We start from the raw sequence: 20,000 nt of genomic DNA, 5'->3' as shown, positions 1-20,000 counted from the left end.
ACCAAGGAGCCAACGGCTGCAAAACACCGAAAACCAGTAAACACTTCACTGCGCGTAGTGCCTGTAATGAGCGGTGGATGTTTTAGAAGGTGCGTTGCCTCTCTGCATTGTCTTTAAGATGAACACGATGAATGAAAACGCCATTTCCTCTGTCATCTTTTGCAGAGCGCCAGGTGTTGCAGGAGTTGCTCAGCTTCCTGCAATCTGTAAGTGTTTGATGTCCAAGTGTTTGCCAATCGCTGGCCAAGTTTGTAATCCTTTCTTAAGCTCCCATAGACAAAACAATCCTTTATCGACGGCAGCCAGCTATTGATTTTTCTCTTTCCACAAGTGCTGTGTGCAGTCCATCCACAGCTATTGCGTGATTATATACAAGGGCACACCAATGCCGAGGTGCACCATTGGAGTACATCTACTTCCCATCTACCTCGTCCAACTTCAGCAGAACACTTCACTCTTCACGGATTCACCTTCGATGCACATCATTTCGACATCGGTTGGTACATTTACATTTCCTTCCACAATCATCGGCCTTTTCGGCCTACATTAACTTGACACTCACCACAGCACAAAAGGGCGAAGTCGACGCAGATTGCAAAAAGAGCGCTACGCCAAGGAGAGCCAATCATTTGACACAAAATCCATCAATACACGCGCGCGCTGAGAAAACTGAATAATGTATAAGAAACGCCTAGTCCTTTTGGGTCCATCGTAGAAGCGCTTCAGCACGAACTTAGGGTTTGTTTGTCGGTAGCTGGTGCTTTATGGCTGGAACACTTTGTTTACTTTTGGTTAAAGTTTTGGACGCTCTTATGCGGCATGATACTTTGCGCACACCCTTTTGCAAGGAGTAGTTTTGTTAGTATTTTAGAGTGTTACTGACTGAAAACTCTTGCCACTACTCGCACAAGACGTTTTTAATACATAACTAGTTGCACTCCTAAATATAAGCACTACCGAAAGGGAAGATTCAACACGATAAAGTCCATGTAATGGATGACCGCGGAAGTGTCACAGCAAAAGGACGAACGTTCGCACGTTAAACTCCGGTAGTAGAGCATGGATGCAACTCGATCAGCTGCTGCCACGGAACTGGCCGGTCATGGTCGCCGAAAACTTGGCCATACATTACAACACGTCACGGCACGGCACGGCACACCATCGCCGCATTTGGCGACACGAGCAGCAAACCGAGCAAACAATCGGAGTTCATCGCCGGATGCCGGTACCGCATGAACCGCTGTAACGATCCAACGAACGATCCAACAACTGTCATCAATCGGGTGACCAGACAGACGTACACGACAGGATCAGAATCCGACATCCGTGCGCCTCCCAGTACGCATGTCCGCCAGCAGGCTTCGGGATGAAGTTTCCGGCGACATCGGGATGAAGTTTAGTCGAGGATAACGACAACCGATGCCGAAGTTCCGCGTTTGCATCGTCGATAGCGTGTCTGCATCGTGGTGGTTGCTCCAAGACCACCAGACCACCGAGGTTCTTGTTGCCTTGAATGAAACTTTGGTTGAAAAGTAATGCCGAAACGGAGAACCAACCACACACACACACCCAAACAAAGGAAGACGATGAGAAAATGGGGTGGTAGAGAAGAAAGAGAGAGAGAGAGAGAGAGTGAGGAGTGTATAACAGATGGGCTTGTACGGTGGCGGTGCCGACCGCGGTGGCGCAAATATTTGATAACTTATGAAGAGAACCTTTCCTTCCACGACAACTTCTCGACGGTTGGGGAAGGTTGGGTTTTCTTGTTCACCGAGCGTTGTGTGTTTGTGTTTCGTGTGTTCACAACGTGGCGGCCACCTCTATTGGAAATTGATTTCATTTCCACTGTAATAAAGACACTAGAACCTGAAGCTCTACAATAAGTGAAAAGGTGACCAAAACTGGTGACCAAATATTCCGTTTAATTAATTTACGCCATCTAGTAGGCAACTAATTGAACTAAAGTTCACTCTATAAACCTCATTGCCCTAAGGTTCTCAATATACTTGCTGTGGTTCAATTGTCGCCAACAGAACTGTCATATTTACAGCGTACACCACGTTGGTCCTCAGAAAACCACTTGCTTCCTGCTGAAGCATGATGTATACACGATACTCAAGACTTCCGCCACTTCCGTACGTCCTCTGTCCTGCATTTGATGACCTCGTCGTTGTCCGCTTGCCTGCGGTCCGTAAGCCGAGCGCATCGACGACTATCTACCGTCATTTCCTGCTCGAAAAGAGAAACAAACAACAAACCATGTATTCCCACGCGTTCCGCGCACAGTCCTCTCAGCTCTCAGGTGAGCTGATGATGTTCCGCTCGATACACTTCCAGAAGTCGGCTAAAGCGGTGGCTACGAAGCCACAGCACGCAGCCGGTAGGCAGGTTTATCGTTGCACGCGTACAACAATAAACACAAGTCCCAGCGCGCGCGTGCGGTCCTGAGCCGAAGACGACCACCACAAGACGGCATCACCAACCAGCAGGAGGACTCAGAAGTCATTCGGTGAGTTTTAATTAGTGCGAAGTAATATTAAATATGGATGAGACTTTTGCCTTCAATTTGCACCGGCAACTTTCAGCAAACGAAGGTGAACAACCTTGTCTTCTTCCTTTCCTTGCTCGTTCTCCGTGCTTCTGTCAGTGTTGATGCCTAAGGTGCGTGGACATTGCTCGTTATGCTGGTGTGGTTCTGGCAGGCCTTCTGGCCTGCTGTTACTATGCTCAATGGTTTAGTTCCGTAGCGTGTACGCAGGCACTCGGAAGGAGGCTGTCTGGGATCTTTACAAATGGATGAGGAGACGAAACAAAACAGAATGGCCTCTTCCATCGAGATCCAAACATCAAAGCAGTTGCAGCAGGCCAGTCACTTCCTTGTTCTTTGAAATCCACGTCCATGTCAGTGGATGCAGCTTAACTAGAGGCTCTATGGTTAAAGGAGCAGCTAAAACAACATCATGAAGCTATCAGCAGAGAAGCTTTACCCATGTGCTTCTGTGCAGTAAACGGTTCCGACGAAGGATATAGATTCGATTTGTTGATGCATTATTTGCTCTCGTTGAAATGTGCTCCTTGTCCTAGTCCTGGAGAACCCAGGACGTTCTCATCAAATATCAATGCTGTGTTGGTTGAGGGCTTCGAGGAATCACTTATTCAACTAAACAAACTGAGCACTGACTCACTGCAATAACTCAAAGTGTGATCCATGTGTAATAAACCTCAGGACGGAACCATAAAAAAGGTTTCCCCAAACCTGTCCCTATACCTGAAGGTTCTGAGCAGGGTGAACTCATGTTAACGTTTCCTGTGTCTGTCTGTCTGTGTATGTGTGCGTTTGGAGAAGCCAGGACATGAAATGGGGAGGGCAAAAGGGACAGAGCAACCATGAAATATTGAAGAACGGAAAGAAAAGCGGCAAAAGATCGCAATACACCGGTAGCTATAATCATTATGATTGCAAAAAGTAAATATGTAAGCTGCTTGTACGACCTTGGCTTTCAATGCTGTCACCGTTCCGCAACTACTGCCACCGTTACCCGACCATCACTCTTGTCGTGACTTGTCGTGGATCGACGGTGCGGTGAGCTTGGGATAAACTGCGGAGAACGTTTTTTATTGATTGGAGGAGCAGCCACAGCCACTAGCAATGATTATTGCCAGCATATTACCGCCATTATGTTCAGCAGGAAAACGGTTCCACGAACCCGCATGCTCCGTTTGTTCGTGGATGCAATACTATAATCGGTGATCAATTACGAGGGACTCATGTTTCGGGGTTCAGGATGTATGCGATACACTAACCGGATTAACCAAAATTTGAAGAACTGTAGTAAAAGCCGCAATTAAGGTATTCGATTCATGGTTAACCATGTTTACCTTCTGTTCATTTTTTGTTGATTTTTTGTAGCAAAAAAGTATAAAAATATACGTCAAATTAGAGGAAGCAATAATATAAAGCATATAATCTTATATTTACGAGACATGCTTAAAGCTCGTAGAATAAACACTTTAACAGATAGTTAAGGCAGCAAACACGAAAGCATCTGCTGCTGCTGCTCATAAACTTACGCAATGAATATTTCAAACGATTTTGCCGCAAAAAAAGGAGTCTGATTACCGAGGCTCCTCAGAGAAATGTGTGCGGTACAGAAGCAGAAAAAAATATGTAAATGAATAGTTAACATCAAGTGTAGCCAAACTGGAGCGCGCAAAAGTTATTTTTCCCGCTGGTAGCAGTAATAAAGCAAGGAAACTCTACAAAATAAAGTTACCCCAAGAGACGAGCGGGAGCGATCTTAAGGAAAATAAGCGCCATTTTCCCGCTGTGTGCCATTGCACTCTCCACGCGCTGCTGGGTTCAAGATTATCCTTTAAGCGAGATACGTAGTTTTGCAGCGGAGCGGTGTGCACAACAAAATCGTCGCAATGGCCGTCGCCGTTTGGCCGTCGTTGACCAACACGAGAATTCTTCAGAACGAATTGCTTGCTCATTACCATGTCGACGAGCGTCTTGGGTAGCACAAGGTTTTTAAGCTAATTAAAACTTCGTCGTCACCGTGGCGTAAAGCTTTGGCCAGCGGCCAATGCCGAAAGTGCGGCAGCGAAAGTGCTTGCTAGACAAAATCCGAGGCGGTCAGTCACAATTAAGCATTTAAGTTTTACAAAATGCTGCCGCCGGGCTGTGATTATTAAACACATATTTTGACTTCATTCCAAAAAGCACTTCGTCTATCAGTGGGTATAGTCAGCCTAGTATTAGTCATCGTCATGCTATGAGACGAGACCAAATTAAATAGTTAGAGAAGTCACTTGCATTGTCAAGGATCATAACTTATAATCTGCCTCGTACAAAGGATTAACGTGAGTACAACCATGATTGTAAAAAGTGAAATCACCGTAATCCTAACACCCTTGTTTTAATTAATTATTCATTAGAAACTATATCCTTCTTAAGCTGAAGCGACGAAAGCTGTAGATAGACAAAGTACATTAGGACCTTCATGAAGTATTAAAATCAATGAAGTAAATTTCAGATTTGGCTTAAATAGGAGATTAAAACATGCGAACATACACGTAGCATGTTCGATTCTGTATTTTCTAGTTGGACAAAGGATGAACCATGTAAGACGAACATGTTAGAGAGACGACTGTCCTTCCAAGAACAGTAGAAAATCCATGAATAGACAAACGTGAATTTGTTAAACAAATTCAAAATCCGTTTTTTGAAAAGAAGCACTCCCCTTGGCATCTTTTCATCAACTCTTCTCAACTGTTGCACAAAAGGCTCCAAAATGTCCTGGATAGATTGAACTGCTCTTAAACAGGAATATTGATACCGTGATGTTACAAGCTCACTCCTCAGCTAACCCTGCTAAACATAGTTCTTTAAAGAAGTACACGAACAAATTTACAAACCTCGATAAGCGTTCCTCATTTCCTTCCAATCGATCGTAAATATCTCGCTCGAAGGTTTCGAAACGACGGGACGTTCGGGCGGGGGGAACCGAACCCCCGAAGACAAGGGCGTGTGGAGGTAATGAAAATGTTTGATCCACATTTTCTGATACAGTCTGAATAAAATAAAGCAATTTCCCCGTCGATTTATCGAACCACTTTGGCCGAAGATGTCGAAGATGCTATCGGGATGGAAGATGAACATTTTGGTATCATCTCGCCTGTTTCGCGACTGAACGAGTGGAAGAAAACTGGCAATATCTTGATCCTAGTGCTAAATTTAATCAATGTTAGAAGCTTGTGCACAGCACTGTTTTGCATAGTTCATTGATTTTCGCCGTACACATTGACGCTGTGTCCCCGATCCGGCCACTCGCCGTCGAACCGGAAATTACCGAAATGACTAATCCTGAATGCGTTATAAGCTTAGGTTATCAGTTTTCTTCCAATATGCTCTTTGGAAGAAATGGGTTTCAAACATAAAACGAAAACAATTTAATCCAATATCACTGCATGCATGCATCTCCTGTATTGCGATTAGCATGATATCAAAGAACAATCACCTTTGTGCGAAATCTTTCGCGTGTGCACCACAATCTTCATCCACTTTTGGCAGCATAAACTAACACATGGGTTGAAAAGTAAGAGATCAACTTTGGGCAAACATTCTGAGAGCGTGTCACACAACGAAGAGGCAAATGGTTTCAACCTTAACAAATCTTTTATATTGACAATTTGTGGCACGTTCGGTGAAAGTTACCAAAACAGATTTGCAGCCAAGTTGAACTCGTAGCGTAAGGTCCTTAAACCCTGACCCTATGCAACGGTACAGCGCATGGCATGCTAAGTACTGGAAAATACTTTTCAATGCCCGGCAGTACGTGATTCGTTTCACCTTTCGCAAGAGCGTCTGTCATTTCCATCTTGCCAGAGTGCATAGAAAATAGTTTGCTTCAAGCTGCTGATCTCCGTTACCAGCTCTACCCTTTGAAACCCTTTTCCTCCTTTCAAGTTGACTGGGTGAATGTGAAGCACGCTGATGGCTGCTAGCAGTTCGTTTTTCGTTTACTATTCATATTTTTTCCCACAGTTTCCGGGACCTGAGGTTTCTCACCGATATCATATGTTCCGTTACAGCCAAATGTTGGTATACGAGATTTTTGCTTTCTGGTTCCATTTTTCGCTCTTTTCATGCTTTTTTCCTATCACTTAACCACGATCGAGATGTTTTCTCCCACAGTTACAGGACCATCCAAACACCCAGGAAAGCTTCTTTCACTTTAAGTTTTGCTAGCAGTGGCTCCAACAGAAAAAAAAACGGATGAAAAGCACGCACAGAAGTAACAAGAAAGTAAAACGGCGTATAGTAGTACGTTACGGTTTGGAGCTAATTTGGTTTCATGTTTACGATGAACCCCCACAGCCAGAGTTTATAATCTTCGCCACAAGCAGTTGCAAGCGGCAGGAGAAATTCATCTTTGCTTTTACGACCGAATGTGAAGTACGCCACCGTACGAGATCTGCACCAGAACAGGGCCCACGCTAAATGCTGCTGCGCGAGATGCACACTATTGAGCCGTGACAGTTGCGTAGCGGGAAGCAGGAATTACGAATTCAAATTTGGATTACCTGTGGAGGGGTGTGTGGAACTTCGGACTAATTTACATAAACCTGTAACCATCCGGGTAATAAAGAGTATGCTAGTACATTTACGACTCGTTGCTGGATGGTAGTTTGCCATTCATAGTCTTTGGATTGCCTAATTTCATCTAGAGGATTAGGTATGTAAAACTACACCCTCCTTAGATGAGTTTGGGCTATGTACAGATCACGAATTACTTTTTAATAGACAGAAGTTATCTACTCCAACAATAGTTGCTAAGAGTGTAGCCTATTAAGAGCGGGGCTTCGTTATTTTATTTTATTTCTTTGCGCTTTTACATCCTTCAAGAGTATTGAGTAGAATATTGGGATCAATCGAAGCCAAACTGACAAAGCCAAACTATTGATTTTTGAACATCCGTCTTTCATACAAGGCTCAAAGTTTGGAAAGCAACTTTGCATCGCGATTACGTTTTCAAACTCGGTGCCCATCGTAGTATAAAAACTACAGGAACGATCGATTTGAAATTTTGAACACATAATCTGTACACTATTTGCCAGGTAGCCCCGTCTAGTTTTTATAAAAATTGTTGATACTTTTTTAAATATTTTTTTTAATTGTGTAAAGTGTCGTTTTTTGAGGCAAATTCGTTTTTTGAGGCAATATCGAAAAAAGCATCACTTTTTCAAATTAAAAAATCTGCCAAAAATTGAAAAATGGGAAATTCAACAAAAACTCAACGGGGTTACCTGGATAAACGTATGATCTAACAAAAGAATATTGATTTGTATATTTTTGATGACTCGGCACCGCAAAAAACTTCTGCAAACTTGCCTTTCTAGGTTGGATGCCATAAACGTAGTTTTGATCAAACCTTCCCCAAAATAGAACCAAATATTCTTGGAAAGTTTTATTTTAATATGACATTATTTTCAAAACGTGAAGTTGATTGGTTTGATTGGTCACTAAAAATCGTCAAAGATGAACCTTTTTTGACGCGAAATAACCAAAGCCCCCCTTAATGGCACAAAAAATGAAAGCTTTACCCTGAATTTTCTTCAAACATATCCAAATCAGAAACAATGTCGTAATTTAAATTATCCCCTCTCTGAACGCAGACATTCAAATCGATAACAATCACGGCAATGGGTCAGAGAGGGAAGACGAAATAAAAACGATTCACTCCACGAGCTGGCCTATGCCAAACTTAACCAGCCGAAAGTTTGCGATAATCATTAACAGCCGAACCTCATTCCTACAACCTTGACATACCTTCTCTTTGTCAGTCCAACAAGCCTTACTCTGGCCGTTTACAGAGTGGCATAAATTAGGTCCATGCTCTGCACGTCCGAGAGCGAAAGCAGTGGTGGTGAAACCTGCTGCTCCAAGCGACTAGGACACTCTACAGGCCAACAGTGCTATGCACTGAGCTTGTCAGCCATTTTGCGTCGAAAAACAAAGCGGATCTTCGCGCGATCTGACCCTTTCGAGCGTCCGTTGCTGCTGCTGCTGAGCTTGGCCAAACGCCAAACGGCCACACACAAACAAAAGAGTGGGAAATCTAACAATTCTTTTCGTGTTGGTCCGTGCCAAGTAGAGGGGTAGTACCCCGGGAGTCGAATACACACACACACACAGAGTGGACTACTATTAATTATGCCTTCCTAATGCGGATGAAAATACGACGGATTTGTGCGCCAACTCGTGCCCAGTGGCTAACGATGAACGGGAGCCCTTTTGCTTTCCGGCTCATAAATCATCATCGTACAACACGTACAGCAGACCGGACGTAGCGGCCACCGGACGTCAAACTTCAAAAAACCCCCGGCCAAGGCGAGGGTGGCGGGAATGAAAAACAACCGAACGAACGAACGGAGCAAACAACGGGCTCGATTTCATGCACGTTATTTAGAACGGTATTTAACGGCAACGGCAGACCCTTGGAAATAATGTCCTTGTCCTTGCAGCAAGCTGACCGGCCAGCCGTACCGCATAATAGTCTCCGAACCCAATAGTGCCCCGGCCTCGGCTCGAGAAGTTTGAAGGAAAATTGTGCGAGAAATCTCGAGCGAAAAGGGCGAGACACTTTCGCCTCCTCCAGTCGAGTCTTCAAGAGCATCCGAGAGAACAGAGATCCCGCCTACGAAGCCCGAAAAACAACGGAGACCCTTCGACCCCCACAACCACAACGGAAGCACACAGACACAGGGGACACAAGAGACAGGCCGGCAGGCTGGTTGGCTGGCTGGTTGGTTGGTTGAAGAAGACGTTGTGATGAATATAAATCAGATCTACGCGCTGCAAAACTGGTAAATTGTTTCGAACACCAACGTCAACGCAAAGGCATGCCTACACCACAGCCCACACCACGCACCACGCACCAGGCCGGACGAAGAAGATGAATGGATACAAACATGACCAGCTTGAAACTGCAATTTCATCAGACCTCGGCCTTACCGAGGGGGAGGTGATTGTGTTGTTGGAGGTGGGGCTGCGGAGTTCTTGGGCTGAGTAATATAGACATTTCAACCATTTTCCCTTCAGACGACCTTTTTTTTTGTTGTTGCAGACTTTGCCGAACCTTTATTGAACCACACTCACACAAGCCAACAATTGAATAATGGTGGACTTAATACGAAGCTTGTACAAGCTGCAATCGAAACACGCTCTAGAAGCGTTAGTAGTGTTATTATTGCTACACACATGTGCAAAAAAACGGAAAAAAGCAACACACATAACAAGAACTCGTTCTAAATAAAAACAGGTCGAAACGTAATGCATCCATCCTTAGATGATCCTCTCTCTGCACGTGAATGCTTCTATGTCACAAGCACTCCAATTACAATCTGAAGTGACACTTGCTAACAACTAGACAAAAGGATGTAGAATGAAAAAACTCTTGGCATAAAAAAGAGAGAGAAAAAAACAACAGATAGCACCTCCTGTATGGTACGTTATGGGCGAGAATACTGACGATGATACTGAGGCCGTCGGGCCGAATGAGAAAAAGAACGAGAGCTTCTATGACGCGTTAACCGACGCGGCATCTGCCCAGAAGGCTGCTGAGAACATTAGGCAGCGATTACTTATACCGAGGATTATTGCTTTGCAGGTTGCTTCTTATGCTCTCCGGTTTTGTACCACGATTCCTCTCGATCTGGACATTTCAACAAGCAGAAAACATGTGTTTCGTTCTTATCTTTTGTTGTCACTGAATGAACCCATTTGAAGATGCTTTAAAACAGACATGAAAGATGCTGGTCTCAGGGCACGATATGTAATCATCGCTTTAGATTCATAAACGGCATGGAATAGTTTCAGATTAGTTTGGTAAAGAGTGCATTTTGCACAGCTATTATTTATCGGTTAGAAGTACGATATTAGACATAAATTCTTCCAAAAGTTAAAGGCATTGCTTGCAATTTATTTCGGAGATTACGGTGGTTCGATGAAAAAAAAACGCCTCTGTCGAACCCAACATCAGGTATGGGAACCAATATGTAACTCTGCTTCGGTGAGGGTAGCGTTTGGAGAGTTGCCATAAAATCAATTCAAAGTCACTTTTCGGCATGCTTGCAAAGATATGTTTGGCTACATTTGCTGGAGCACTGTATATATTGGCTTCGCGCGCTTTTGGCGATATGCCATCGGGCGTTATCAATTCAAGAATTGTATGCATCCGGAGTTTTTAAGTTTGCACTTTTAGTTGGGTTTTGGCAACGTGCGCCATAGGTCAATACGTTGAGTGAGGTCGGTTCGACTGTTCTCAACCGAAGAGTCTGAGAATACTAATCTGTCGTTGTAAATATTGGAGCAGCTTCTAACGAACAATGTGGATAACTTTGTTGAAAGATATTTCTTATTAAATAATAATGCCAAAATATGTATATGAAATGCAAAAAGTCTCTCCATAAAGAAGAGGCTGTACCGTTTTCTTTATGTCTACCATTACCGAATGCGTAAAATATACTTACTTAATTTTACGGTATTACTACACCTTACTTCAATTAAGAAAAACGCTCAATGATTCCGCACAATTCGGCCGACGATCTGATAAACTTACTGATAGGACGTAATAAGGATTTTTTTTAAGCTGTTTCCGATGCGTCTTTCATTCGTATTTGCACATTGAAATGACATCTTTATTACGGACATCTGACATCTTGACATGAAATGACATCTTTGTGGATATGTTTTGCGATTAAAGAGAAGAGTTACTCACTGTCTGCACTTCAAGTGAGATTGTAGGCCATGCCTCTGGGGCCTTTGCTATGAAATCTCGCTTCGAATGATCCTATTGATGTGATATGAAAGCGATAGGGAGAGTAATGATGATAATATATGATGGTCGTATTTGCAAATAAATATGGTTCATCCAGATGGGAGTTATCAACGTTCAACTCCTTCGCCAACATCAAACGGAAATCTTTCATCTGAGTATAGCGCAGCAGCATTGGCAGGAAAACGGTGGAAGTCATCAAGCGTTATCTAAAACGCTGAGCTCTGTTCGAGACAGGCATAATCTCAAACGATGAGGAACATGTCAAAAATAATATACGTTTCATCGTCTTGAAAACTGCCAATCAAGAGAGAGAAGGAAAAAAGAAACACATTTTGTTTAATGGTGGACTTTTCATTTTAACAATATTTGAAATATGCCAATTTGTAAACAGTGGAACTAATTTGAAGTTACGATAATATCCAATAATTCACGAAATGTTATAACCAATTCTCCAACCAATCGCAATTATTAGTGGATCTGAAACGAAATTTCTCAAAATTTTACTACATTCGCTCATCAGTATCGATAGGCAAAAGCGATTTTTTACGAGAAACACTTCTCGCACAAATGGAACCACATTAAATTCATCCATTGGTACATTTCGTCCGTGTTTTATACTAGTTATAAAAAACTAAAAAAAAAAACTAACCTTGAAGAACCCAGCAATTCGTGCTACATTTCCGCACAATGCAATCGTCATTGAACCGGGCTAATTATTCACGCCCCAGGAGCGAAACTTGGCTGATTAGTAAATTTAACATGTTCATTTATGCCACACGCCATAATGCTAGGATCCAAATGCTGCCGGCAAGCCAACGCCACAACACCCTAACCTCCGGCATCGTAAAGCGAAGCAACATAAATTATGGAGCCGACCGTAAAACCCGTCAAGGAAACGGTGGAGCCAACACGAGAGGCGCGACCCTGAAGATGAGCGATGGAAAAAAGGGGAGAAGGAGGAAACACCAGCCATGCAAAAATCCAACTGTCGATTTTTGGAGAGGCCATGTTGATGGGCACCCTCCCTGGAATGGCACCGTGAACGTGAAATTTCGAGTACTCTCCCATGGGCTGGCAAACTGGGAAACTTTCCAAAAGAAAATCGAGTAAGTGCGTAAAACCGTGAAGCCTCCCTTATAAAAATCCGTGCTAAGTGACGCCAAGGGATCGTTGCACATTGGCCAAGAGGAGCACCATGTCGCGGCTGGAACGAGATGATACTTCAACTGGATGACGACAACTCGTAAAATGGCAAACAGTTATTTGTACCGTATTCAAATTGAAAAGTACCTGGCGAGGAGTACCGTACCGCTGCAACCCGCTTTAGCTCGAAGCTTTATGTTGTGACGGTCTGCAAAACCACTGGAGAAAAACCGCAGGAGTTCCTTCATAAAACAGATACTAAAACTAACCCACTTCATCAGAAAAAATCCATTTTTATTTAAACGTACAGAAATATTGTTAAAATATTTTTTGAAAAATATATTAATAATGTGTTTATAGCTTTGAGTCTTCAAATCAGATCAAAGTTTGGAAATTATCGTGAAAATATACAAAATGGTAGTCTACATTTTGCAAAAATATTAACCTAACATCGTGATCGTATTGAATACTATTCGAAAACCCGTGTAAATCCGATTTTTAAACAAATTTTCTCGTTAAGTAAACGCAACTTACTTCCGTTACGGCCGTCTGTAGGCAAAACAGCATCCTTCTGAGTACGGATTTGCACTCAAGGTATGTACAGCAGAAGGACTTGCCACGTTTTATGATGATGGAAAATATAAAAAAAGGATTTTTGGGGGTAGAACAGCATCACCCCTTATTCCTGATAGTTACAGACCAGACATAAATTGGATGTTGCAAGTCTGGAAAAGTACTTGAACAACCAGCCCCATTTTGGCTGGAGAACCCTCAAAGGGTTATTATGGTTTCGATTTCCATTTGTAAACAGGATCCAGCCCCATAAGCAACACTGGCAAAGGATTTACTGAAACATTTTCAACCAACATGTACCTTAACCTTGATAGCGGCATGTTATTTTGGATTTACATTTCAAAATAAATGTTTATCTGCGGTGTCCTATGTATTGGATTTTCAATCACCATAATGCCATACTATTACCCCGTTCGTTGTTTATCGGATTATCTCACACGTTTGCAGGTTGGAAAAGCAAACTCTGTGCACAGCTTATCGTGTAGACTAGTATTAATCATTAAGTACTTCCGGCCGGCGCTGCTACAGATATAAATTAAGTAATTTTTCCAAGGTCCTACGGTTGTCAGCAACATCTGTACGACGATCTTGCTGTATTCAAACTGTTCATATTTGTTATCTCAAATCCGAAATCATGATGAAGAATATGGGGTCATCAAAAATATGGATATTATGGTGCTAGAACCAGAAGTGCAGAACGGCTTACCTACGGAAACCTGTTACCATCTTGCTGACTTGTCTCCGGGAAAGTAAACGACGATCAGGCTCCTTGCTAATGTTTTTAATACGGCCCATAAACAACAGAGTCAAAGCATAAATCTGAAACGGGTAGATCGGAGACCGGGCACATTCTTGAGCCTAACCGCTCTACCAATCGGTCATCCTTAGTCAAACAGTTTACTCAACATGGTACGCGCTCCTTAATTTTACGCTCCTCCGTTAGAATGCCTACGCCGCACATGGTAAAATATTTTACGAGCCCGAGAACGGGAACCGAGAATCATCTCTTGAGCATGAGCACGTCGAACCGGAGGAGCATTACTCATAGAACATTTTGCCATTTGGATTTCCCCTTGTAGTGGACCGTTCCTACTCAAACAGTACATTTTATGGACCAACTCCTATCCTCCTAGTGATGTTCTATGGAGCATGAATATGCTATTGATAATCAAAAGACTAAAAACCATGCTCAATTGAGACGACACACAGGCACGTGAGGAATGTTTGTCCACATGTTGAGGATATGGACAAGCGATACCGGTCTTACGGGTAGTAAGCCTGCCATAAAACATACCTCTTTAACTCGTTGGGCGTTTGATTGATCATCTTATCAGCAGCAGCAGCAGTAGCAGCAGCAGCAGCAGAGACACTACAGCAGAAACAACAGCCAAGATGTGTACGGTCAATGAACTGATAAGATCACACATCAGCTGGATATTTGACAACCATGGCTTCGTGACGTTTGGATGCAAAGATTCATTTTTGTAATAATCATATAGCAAGCAGACCATGATGCTTTTATGATGCTATTTATTCCATTGCTACATTAAATGGATCTGCCTATTTTGAGAGAGATTTTTTCATGAATGCTTCCAAGGGCCTTCGGAACTGCAGGTCATCGGATCGAATGTCGCTAACAGAATGTCTCCACTATGGTTTAATTAGTTCTCTTGATCAATCGTTGTATGCTTCTGTCATGCCCGTCTACAAATCAAACATAACAGTGCCAGCTGTAAGGTAATTAATTACATTTCCAGACGTATTTGCGTGTCCCTCTGGCTGTGACTTTGCTGGTAATGAAATCCTACAGCAAACATTAATCAATTACTGAACGGTTTGATTGATCGAAATTGGTTAAACTATATATTTAACTGAAATATGATCCACAGATTTCTATAACGGCGCAATTCAGCTTAAAATGGCCTAAACAAAAGTTAAAGTTAGTTTTTATTTCAGTTCGTAAATGTAACAATTCTCATTGAATACAATTTCACTGGCTTCATTCGAAGAAGCAAAGTATTTTCTGAATACAAATCGGTGCTCTTCCTACCAGTTCAACACAGGAAACACCGGAATTTATTTAGTATCCTTCCGGACTGATGTTTTATTTTTAAAGCTCATCCAAAGGGGATTTTGAGATCCCCATTTTGGCGAGCGTCATTTTCTGCCGCGCTGCTGCTAACGGAAGCGCGCTGAACAGAAGCAAATAAAACAAAGAAACTAGACACCACTACCACCCCTCGCGATAGGATGTGCACCTGCCTAAAGCGAAACTCAATAAACCTTCGACCCGAATGCCGGAAAGCTGAAAATAACGGGGCCCATTTCTCAGTGCTCGGTGTGGGGCTCATGCAATTCTAATGAGCAGAAATGATTACATACGCTGCGCCGGTGCCGGAGTCCGGGTTCAAGAAATTACGCGAATGTGTTACTATCGAGAGGCAGTTCCGGATAGAAGCCTGTGCTACTGGCCTTGAACGAAATTCCTCGAGGGGAGTCGGATAGGGGTTGTTATATCCCTCTCGAACAGTGCTACGATATGCAATGGACGATCTCATTAGCGAGAGCGTTGCCATGGCGTTGATTCATAAAGCCGGTTGTCACCTCCTCGGATCGACATAGAATCCAGAAACATCCTCACCATTTCACCATAGTTTTTTTTTTTGTTTGTTTCCAGATTTTCCCATTCAACTTGTGATTGACGTCACGAAATGCATTTTAAGGCATCATTTTGGTGACAGAAAGTTTTTAAATTCCACCAATCCAATCGGCGCCATATTATGTAAACGGATTGCGAAGTGAAACGAATGTCCATAGTGTCCATAGTCCTACAGTGCCATTTCCTCAATTGAAGGAAATCCAGCCCATTTCCGGAGAATGCTCGCCCTAAAGCCAATGGAGTACATGTGTTTTGCAAATTCCCTTCCAAATCCCTGCCATGCTGCAGCATGCTACATGCCGAACCTGCCCCACAAAAACCGGCCATTTGCTTCACTGTATTCCCTTGTGAGGGGGGCGAAAATCAAACGATACGCATTCCCCTCTCCCTGGAACATATGCAACGCTCCGAATGGCAAGAGGTAATACCACGTCGAGGTTTTAGGAATTTAAATAAACTACCGAATGGCAGGAACATTGTTTGCGCGCCTCGCGCGAATCCGAACACCATGATTGCCGCATGGCTCTAACATTAATGTTTATTGTATCCCCGGACACTGGCCATATTCGCTCGAAGCAGGCACACACACCATCACACAGAGTAGCTTTTACTGTTGGGAGACTTTAGCAATTACGGCCGGTATAGCTTCGATAAAACGTCGTTAGCAGCGAAATGGAAGCCCGTGAACCGAAGCGCAACATCCCAGCCCAGGATGGTCATCCCCACAGAACCGTCTCGGTACTGGAATGCTGCTTACAATTTTCTCGCCATTTTTCTCGCGTGCGCACACTGTAACGTTCCGAAGCGTTTGCTGGTTTTTCTCTTCTTCGATTTCTTCCTTTTTTGTGGCTTTTATTGCTCTCTCTACACGCCGCTCCTCCCGGTTCCATATTTTCCGCCGGGCGCACTAGTAGGAAAAACATTTGAATTCCGTGGCTTCTTCCGTGCACGTGACCACATTTTCTGCCCCACGGACATGCTCTGCCTTGACAATGAACCGTCTTTTCGAGATGAAATCAGTAGTAGTCACACGAGGTCCGGTGTAGCATCTACTAGTCCTTCAAGATAGGTCGTCGTTCGTATACGTCCGGGTCTGGAATGTCAATAGATGCACTTGATCAGTGTGCAACGAAATAAACGTTTTTCCCTCCTCCTTTCTGAGGGGGTTAAAAGTGTTTGTGGTTCCGCGGTCGGTGGATGTTTCGACACTCGTCGCGCGGCCATATGATCGGCTGCGGTTGCATGTATTCGCCGAACTGTTGTGTGACTCCGAATCGAAGGAAAATAGTCGTAATAGTGAGGAAACGATGCAGTCTTCGAGTGCATTTGGTCCAAATTCCTGAAGATACTTTTGGAAACTGTGAATTGCTCTATCAAGCTGCATTCCAGTCGAGTGCGACGATATTAAAAAGACTTCCAAACCAAGATTCTTGGGGAGATCTTCTTCATAATTTGTAAGCAGTAATTGTGCCCTTACAGTTCATTTGTTGAACGCCATATTGGCTTTAGGGATTGGTAAACCATAACCTAGATATTCTAATTACACTTTCATCGAGTACACCTCGTTGCTCGGTTCTGACAAATTTATTTTTCATTACAAATTTATGGTCCCCATCGACAACTGGCCATGGTCATAGCCCCAAGTCTGAAAGCCCGCCGAGCGTCCACCTTCGTAGGCTAATATTAAAACGCCACTCTGCTCGCTACTTCGTGGTGCGTTTTATGCCGCCTTCCTTTCAGCCCCAGACAGGCCCTTTGCCGTTGCCCAGTTCATGTTGACAGCTCGCGGCGTTAATTTTGCCTCTTGTTTTCTTATTTCACCTTTATTCATTCATCCACCGCCTACCACGTGGCTGAGACAGCGTTCTAGCTATCTGCTCCAGCTGCTGCTTTCTACACCTCGACTCCTGTGGAACGCATAAACTTGAGGATTGTACCAGAAATTGAACTTGGAATTCGAAGGTCCTCTAGACGATGAAATCAAGACGCTCTTGCTTGGCGCCTACTACAGCAGCGATACTACAAGCGAACGGCCGCGACGCGTACTTGAAAGAGCGTGAATGAACCAGGGCACAGGAGACGGGCCCGTGGACGAATCGATAACACAGCCTCTTAACTTTTCAATGCTCTGTTAAAAGTGCCGAAAGCGGCCTCGCCTGCCGTTCGCTTGCGCTTCGCGGTAGCCAAGAGCCGTAGAGCGGCTGCCACTTTGCTGAAAGTCAAATAGACCAAACGGGCTCGTTCGTCGTCGTCTGCTTTGGTTGTCCTCCCCTGCTCTGCGCTTCCCGTGATCGAGAGGCCACATTCCCGTCAGTGAAAGTTTCGCCATTAATCTGAAAAGTTTTCCGCCTGTTGTCTCGAATTTCCACCACCTCTCAACGCGCTATGCAATGCGGATGCCTTTGGTGTCCCATCGTCCTGCCGACCGGGCTGAATGCGCGAGTGATCGGATGAGGGAATATGCTTAAAGTGTCATTTCGACACTTGGTGGCGATGGTTCGTTTAACGTTTTTGTACCACGATTAAGTCACCTCGTGCAGTAGCTCGTATGGGGCTTTGTGTGTGCGGTTGCGGATTGGAATTCATTATGCTGGTGCTATAGGAAGCTTAAACTCGCAGCCTGTGTACACCTTACACGTGGAACAATCGATGTGCTTAGAGCGACAGTTTTGACGGGATAGATTATGCTATGATATGCATCGTACCATGTAGGGGCACTCTAATCTTTCTTGTGATTAACATGGCTTGTCAATATTGAATACTCCGCTGTTAAAGTTAAAAGTTCTCATTATTGGTGCGCTTAGTAGAAAACTAACACATGATAAAAATATGCAATTTTTGCACCACCAGGAGCTAGTGGCGAGGTTATAAATTATGAAGAGGCTGCTATGTGCAAAACAATCAATTAATATTAAAAACACATAAGTAAAATGTGTTTATCACGATCTACCGACTTAGTTATTTGTGTAACGATAAAATCAGGAATTGAGCCTGGAAAAAGATTCAAACGATTCAGATGAACAGAAAATGAGGCTTCGAATTGAGGGAAAGACCGAGAAAGAATATTTCAACAACATTTGGAGAATTTCGTAACGAGTGATCATTAGTGAGGAAAACCCGTTTGATTTATAATTCTTCTAATTGAAAAATATTATTTAAAGGATAAATAAGATAAATTAATTTTGATTCTAAAACGAGACACCGTTTTTGATAATAGTAAGAGGTTAGGACTAACTGTTATTTTAAAAGGACTGAAAAAAGGGTAATACATCTCACCATTAACAAGATATCATAAATCTAACATTATACCGCAACGATACACTTAGCTTAAGCATCGAAAAACTTGTTCAAATCCAAAAGGATTGCATTAGAAACGGCGAAGGTTTGGTGTAAATCGAGGGATTCATAAAATGTGTAAAAACGGTTAACGGGGATTACGAAGAGAAGTAAAATAACTTCCACTACAAAATTACGGTTTTTTTACACACTCAAAAAAAATTCAGCAAAGACTATCACTAGATGGACCATTTTTGAAATTTCATCGCTGAACTATTCCTCATGTTTGTACTCGCTGCGTCTACTTACCAATAGTTTTTCATTCCACAACACAGCTTTGGATGCAAATCATGATTACTGTCCTACATTGTATCATGCCACATCTGTCCTGAGATGGGCTATGGTACTTAATATGCACCGCAGTTTTCAAAGAAGCTGGCATTCGTGATACCGCTGGTGCTAGTTTCCCAAGAACATTCTACATTGACTGTTCAATGTTGCACAATGCATCAATTTAGACTAATAGACCCGGTACATAATCATCTTTATTTTACGTGTGCCAATTGAACCGTTCCTTCCGTTCATCTAACTGCTTGTACTCCTTGAACCTAAGCAAAAATTATAAAAAGCTTAAGTTAACAAAACAAAATCGAAATGAGAGAAAAATAAAATATTTTAAAAACCGATTTCACGTTAACACATATAAAATCTTAATCGAATTTCAACGAGCCAATAAAATGATTTTCTTAACTTTCTTCAATAAGTTTTACCAAATATATTCATAGAGTGTATTAATGATCAAGTCAAAATAGACATTTCATGATTCTCGTGTACGCTCCTGCATGAAAAAAAGGAATGAAGCAAATTAATTCTGAAATTTGCATTGCAAATTTAACCGAATTCCGGTCCGAAAAACCGAAAACATTCTCCTAAATGCAGTATCCTCTGTACTAAATTATTCTTAACCAAATAAATGTATCAAGTAAAATCGTGTAAGCTTATGTCTT

The 20,000-nt window shown here is 42.9% G+C and overlaps 1 protein-coding gene across 2 annotated transcripts in view; it reads right to left on the bottom strand.

Annotated features, from left to right (window-relative positions):
* The window catches only part of LOC125954082 (uncharacterized), a 123,057-nt gene extending 121,975 nt beyond the window's left edge, over window positions 1-1,082 (bottom strand). The window contains exons 1-2 of one of the 2 annotated variants that reach the window (XM_049684083.1): window positions 958-1,082; window positions 1-61 (exon numbers count right to left, since the gene is read on the bottom strand). The exon at window positions 1-61 is cut by the window's left edge and continues 907 nt beyond it. The gene's annotated coding sequence lies outside the window, so the exon portion shown is untranslated. Of the gene's footprint in view, window positions 133-957 lie in introns of those variants that run through there. The other variant, XM_049684084.1, reaches the window with a different exon arrangement.
* Window positions 1,083-20,000: the final 18,918 nt, after the last annotated feature.

The sequence above is a fragment of the Anopheles darlingi genome, chromosome 3 (genome assembly GCF_943734745.1).
Source record: "Anopheles darlingi chromosome 3, idAnoDarlMG_H_01, whole genome shotgun sequence".
Lineage (NCBI taxonomy): Eukaryota > Metazoa > Arthropoda > Insecta > Diptera > Culicidae > Anopheles > Anopheles darlingi.
This window is presented reverse-complemented; position numbering and strand designations above follow the sequence as displayed.